Below are 6,497 nucleotides of genomic sequence, written 5' to 3' on the forward strand. Positions count from 1 at the left end.
TTCAGATTGTTGGCTGGGTTTAATGTATTTTTCTTCGGACGTGAAGCTTCACGCAAGGAATTGATGGAGCTACTAGGTATGTTTGAGGTTTTTTGTTTTCTTTTCTAGGGTTTCAGACGTGAAACCTATAGAAAAGATTCATAGAGTTGGCTCTGATACCATGTTGTAATACTGAATTTTTTCTATATTTTTTTATGATAATTTTATAAGAAGGAGCATCCCTTATATATACACCTATGATAACTAATTAAGGAAAACCTTATAACGGTCAAAAAATGTACATATGGAAAGAATAAAAGTAAACCCAAATTACAGGGAATAAAATCATATGTATAAGGTAAGAGGTGATTTCCCATATTCAACACATACTATAGCCATGGATTTGTTCATTGGATTTTCAATCTAAAGTGCAATATCAATAACTTTATTGAATAAAATACTCAATAATATTTTGTTGATAAATAGAATGTTTGACACAAAATTTACGAACTGCTAGTTTTAAGACATTCCCAACAATCTCCCATTTGGACTAAAACTCTAGTGAGAATAAATATATACAATACAATGTTGAGAAATATAGAGGAAAATACAATAAACTAGGGCATCACTAATACTATAGATATTCTTCCATTTTCCCTAGATTACATTGCTCGGAGTCCTAGTCCAACCAGGCGGCCCTCGAACACTTTAGCCGAGAGGGCCTTCATAAATGGATCAGCAAGGTTGTCTTCAGAGGCTATCTTCGTGATGACCACATCTCCTCGGTGTACTATCTTTCTGATGAGATGGTACTTTCTCTCAATATGTTTTCCACGTTTGTGACTCCTTGGTTCTTTCGAGTTGGCAACAGCACCACTATTGTCGAAATACATGGGCATTCTCTCTGTTGGTGCCGAAGGCTCGCTCCAATGCTTATCCTTTGCGTTTCGGATAGCAAATGAACACACTCTAACATCTCTGTAGGCTCTCCCCTTTGTTTGAGTTCTTCTTTACCATCGTTTCCTCCTCTGGTTCCAATCAGAGCTCCTCCATCTAAATTCATTGCTGCTGAAGTCAACAAATCCACTTCAGCTTCTCCTGCACTTCTAGAGACTTGATCGCTAATGACATTTATTGCACTTCAAGCCAAAAAATCACCCCTCTACTCTATGTATCTTTCAAGGTTGTTTGATGACAATCCTTAGATATTATTTGCTCCCTTCTGATCATTCCCACCTTACTGGGCATTGAGAATTTCATTACTTGGTGATAAATTGATGGAACAGGCCTCATCTGCTGAAGAGTTGACCTTCCTAATATGGTGTTGTAGATGGACTTGTCATCTACCAACAGGAAATTAACCATGGAAATTACACAAGTCATCCCATCGCCAAATGTAACACGTAACTTTATACTCACTTCGGAATACACCTCATGCCCTCCAAATCCAACCAACGGATTTAGCCTACTTTTTAGCCACTACCATCCTACCTTCATGGCATTAATGACTAATAAAGATAGGATGTCGGTTGAGCTTCCTCCATCTACCGGTATGAGATGGACTTTTATGTTTGCTATAGTCAAAGACACTACTAAGGTCTCATCATGAGGCCGATGCAATTGAGCTGCATCCTCCTCTGAGAAACTACTCTGCAAAACCTTGGCAACTAATGAACATAACTCATAAGTTTCTGAGCTAGTGCGCACCTATCGAGCCTTGGCCTTACACTTTCTCTTAGAATCACCACCTTTTGGTCCACTGAAGATCGTTTTGATCTCTCTAGGGGGCATCAAAATATGATCTGATCAACCTCGATTAGACCTCGAGACTTAAACCTCGAGACTTAGAGCTTGAAGAGACTCAACCAGCGGCTTCATCTTCATTTTCACACTCCATAAGGTGATGAAGAAACTACTCCAAAGAAGACAAGAAGTACCCATGATATCTATAATGCTTCAAGAATAATGCTAGACAATGAACATGTTGATTTTGCTTTATTTGAAGACGTTGATCCTATATACTTTGAGGAGCCAATTCAAGATGAAAAATGGAAAGATGCAATGGATCAAGAGATTCATGCAATCAGAAGAAATGAGACATAAGAGTTAGTCAAACTACCAAAAAATAAAAAACCTCTTGGAGTCAAACGGACCTATAGAACAAAGTTGAAGCAAAATGGAGATGTCAAGAAATACAAAGCAAGGCTCGTCGTGAAAGGGTACAAAAAAAAGTATGGTGTAGATTATAAAGAAGTTTTTACACATGTGACTCGCTTGGAGACTGTTTGATTGCTTCTAGTCCTTGCAGCATAAAATGACTGGAAAGTACATCAAATGGATGTCAAGTCAACTTTTCTACATGGGTATTTAGAGGACGAAATATATGTTGAGCAACTCCCTAGTTATGTCATGATTTGAGAAGAAAATAAAGTGTATTGATTGAAGAAAGCATTGTACAAGCCAAAGCAAACACCAAAAGCCTGGTATAGTCATATTGACAACTTTTTCTTGAAGGGTTGTTTTGAAAATATGTCCATACGAACATGCTCTCTACAATAAAGAAAACAAAAATGGTACTTTGTTGAACATTTGTCTATATGTTGATGATTCAATCTTTATGGGATAATTCAAATATAATGACTAAAGAGTTTAAAGAGAGCATGAAGAAAGAATTTGAGATGACTAATATGGGTATACTTCATTACTTTCTTGATATTGAAGTTAAGTAAGGTGATGATGGGATTGTAATTTCTCAAAAGAAGTACGCAAGAGATTTGTTGGTTAAGTTCAAAATTGATAGTGTTCATCCTACTAGTACTCCTATATAACTAGGCTTAAAACTAAGCAAGCATGATGATAGCAAAGCTTTTTATGCCACCATCTATAGAAGTCTTGTTGGGAGCTTAATGTATTTAACTACAACTAGACTTGATTTTATGTTCTCAGTCAGATTATTGAGCAGATTTATGGCATCACTAAAGAGAAGTCATTGGAAAGTTGGAAAGAGAGTTCTTAGATATGTTCTTGGGACTATTGATCATGAAATTCACTATAAGAAGAACATGGATCGTGTTCTTATTGGCTACAGTGATAATGATTGGGCAGGAAATATTGATAACTAAAAAAGTACTTCTGGATGTGTATTTAATATTGGTTCTAGAGCAGTTTCATGGGCATCAAAGAAGCAAGATGTTGTAGCATTATCAACAACGAAAGTTGAATACATTTCTTTTTCTACAGCCAGTTTTCAAGTACTTTGACTAAGAAAGGTACTACATGAATTAAAGAGTCCTCAAGAGAAAGAGATCGCCATGTTCTGTGACAATAAATCATCTATTTCACTTTCAATGAATCTGGTCTTTCATGGAAGAAGTAAACATATAAAGATCAAGTATCATTTCATCAGAGAATTGATCAAAGATGGAGAAGTATGCATCAAGTATTGCAAGACACAAGATCAAGTTGCAGACATATTTACCAAAGCATTAAAGAAAGACTTGTTCTTAAAAATGTAAGAGAAGCTCGGAGTCATGGAAGTCTAGCTTCAAGGAGGTGTTAGAAATTAAGATAGATACATAATGGATAATACATTTCTAGGTGCATTCTCAAATACATAAATCTTTAATTTCTAGATACATGCACTTCTAGATACATGTAATTGTTCAAGTATATATATGATGTATATATATGTACTACATTTATTTTGTGTTTTTTAAGAAACATCTCTTGAGTACTTGTTAGGATACTGATTCTTGAAAGACTTTATTAACGTAACGAGTTGGTACAATCTCCCGGAATAGCAACTAAATGATGAACGAATTCTTTATTAAACGATGTGAGTCAAACAGAGACTAGACGATCGCTTATCAAACTCTAAACAATCGTTTACAAATTCTATACGATCGCTGAGTAATACTAGACGATCACTTACTTAACACTCCGCGATCGCTTACAGGATACTTCACGATCATTTACAAGATAGTACACGATCGCTTAGTAGATACCATACGGTCGCCTACCAAATGCTACACGATCGTTGGGCTCTGCTACTCGATCGTTTAGTAGAAGAGGTAGACGATGAGCGGCACACTACGAAGAGTTCTACACGATAGAGTCTTCTGAACTCTCACTCTCGAGATCTCTCCTTCCTCACTCCAGATATTCAAACTTCACTCCCCTCTCTTTCAGTTTCTTTGTTCTTTTTAAACCTCAACTTCTCCCAACAGAATTGAAAATAGTCTTTAACCGATTCAACCACCGACTTCTCCTTATCTTTTTTATTCTTTCTATTTTGATATTGCAACATAATTGAAGGCCTATCAGTACTATATAAAGGGTTCATTTCCCTCATTTGTAATCAAGTGAAGCAAGACAATCAAATCAATAGAAAAATTGAGTTTCAAGAGAACAATATTCTTCTCTTGTGTGTTTTTGGTTTTTGTAAAAGAACAAGTTTCTTCTCTTCAAAATTTGTGAGATTTATAGTGAATCTTAGAGTGGACTTGTCAATGCTTCCAACCGTTGGAAAAGTGAATGCAAATACAAAATCCTACCGAAAGCAGTTCCAAAATTTCTTTAATTGGACGCACTGCAATTGGGGGTATTTATCATAAATCTAAAAAGAAAAATCTATTTAAATTCTTCTTTTAGATCAAAATCTTAAATAACTAAGATCAAGAAAAAAAATAATGAAAAAAAGGAATATAATTTGAATTTTTTTCAAAAAAGAAAAAAGATAATGTGAACCAAATCAATTTTGAGTAGTGCCCAAATATTGGGCAAAGATTACGTTTTTAAGATTTATATCTTCCCAGACAAAATACAGCTACACCATATCTAAAAACTGATGAGGGCATTATCGGATTAATAAAAATCTGAAACACGTGGGTGAACGTGTATTTGTTATAAATTTAATAAATTTCTTTATTATTCTTTCAAACAAAACCTTAAATTTTGCTTTCGATCATAAGTTTTCAATGTATATTTGGTTTAACTTTTCAACGATTTAATTTTGAAAAAAAAATCATTTTATAAAAAAATTAGAGAATTTGACAACCATTTATAATACCATTTGAAAAAAATAAGTTTATGAAATAAGTTGGTTTAAGAGAAACACTTGAAACCCCTTTTAGAAAAGTGGTTTTTAGTGTGTAATAGTTAATATTCCATAATTAGTATAATACCTAAAGTTACTAAAATACCCTTACTAATCCTCTACCTCAGCTCCACCATAGTCTATGACCAACTCTGATGATCATCACCAACTCGAGCGGCCACCTCCCACCAATAAAAGTATTTTCAAATTATTAGTTCATAATATTTAATAATTTTCATAGTATATAACTCTAACAAACTTACATATAAAACTATTTTTTAGAAAGTGTAACAAAACACTTTGAGTGTTTTTATTTTAAATAGTTTTTATCGAAAACATTTAAATGAAAATATTTTTTAAAAAAATACTTCTTTTCCTGGTCAATCCAAAGATACTCTTAAACCCTCTTTTTAAATACTAAAAAAGTCCTTCCAAACTTGTCTGATGTATTCCACAAAAACCACTTGGTAAAGATTTTTTTTTTTTTTTTAACTTACCACTTGGTAAAGATCTTGCCACTAGGAAATTCAGATTCAAAATTCAAGAGGGTGATTCGTGACCAATTTAGTAGGTCATTTAGATCTTGTTTTACATTTTCAAATTCACTAGCATTTGGTAGCAATCTAAATTTTATTTTTGTGAATTTTATAACCAACATAATACAAATTCTGAAAAATAATATTTTTAAATTTTCTAATTTCCAAATTTTGAGTTCCGGATTTCTAAATGAAAAAATATATTAAAAAGATTAAAAAACAATAAATATATTTCATATTATAAACTCAATTATTTTTTAGAATTAAAATATATAATATATTATATATTATATAATAATAATTAGAACTATTTTTAAATATAAAAACATGAGTCAACCTATTTACAAATATAGTAAAATGTCATTGTCTATCAGTGATAGACGGGGTGTTCATGGATTGGTTTGAATTGAAAGACTTTTTAGACCCAACCCAATTGTTCGGGTTGTAATTTTTTTCAACTCGATAACCCTTATTAAAAAATGAACCCAACCCAACCCAATCATGAAATATTTGGATTGGGTTAATTCGGATTAATCGAGTCATTTATTTAAAATTTTGTTCTAAAAAAAAGCAAAACGTAAATATGTAAAAATCTAATTTAATTATTTTCATATATTGAATTAATATTAATTACTCAACTTCAATTTATATAGTGCAAATTTTCTTTCTAAAATGCAAAAAAACTACTTTTAAGAGTTATTGAAGACTAAATTATTAAAAAAACAATGGAATTAAATAAAATTAAAATCAATATATATATAAATAATTGTGTTATAAGTAACAAAAAATATATTTTTTTTAAAATTAATAATAAATTCAAGTTTGTTTGAATTATATTAAGTGAACTCATGAACCAATCTAACTCATAAAATTTTCATTTATTTGAA

Source organism: Benincasa hispida, chromosome 6, assembly GCF_027475165.1.
Source record: "Benincasa hispida cultivar pf3 chromosome 6, pf3_genome.v1.1, whole genome shotgun sequence".
In the NCBI taxonomy this organism is placed as follows: domain Eukaryota; kingdom Viridiplantae; phylum Streptophyta; class Magnoliopsida; order Cucurbitales; family Cucurbitaceae; genus Benincasa; species Benincasa hispida.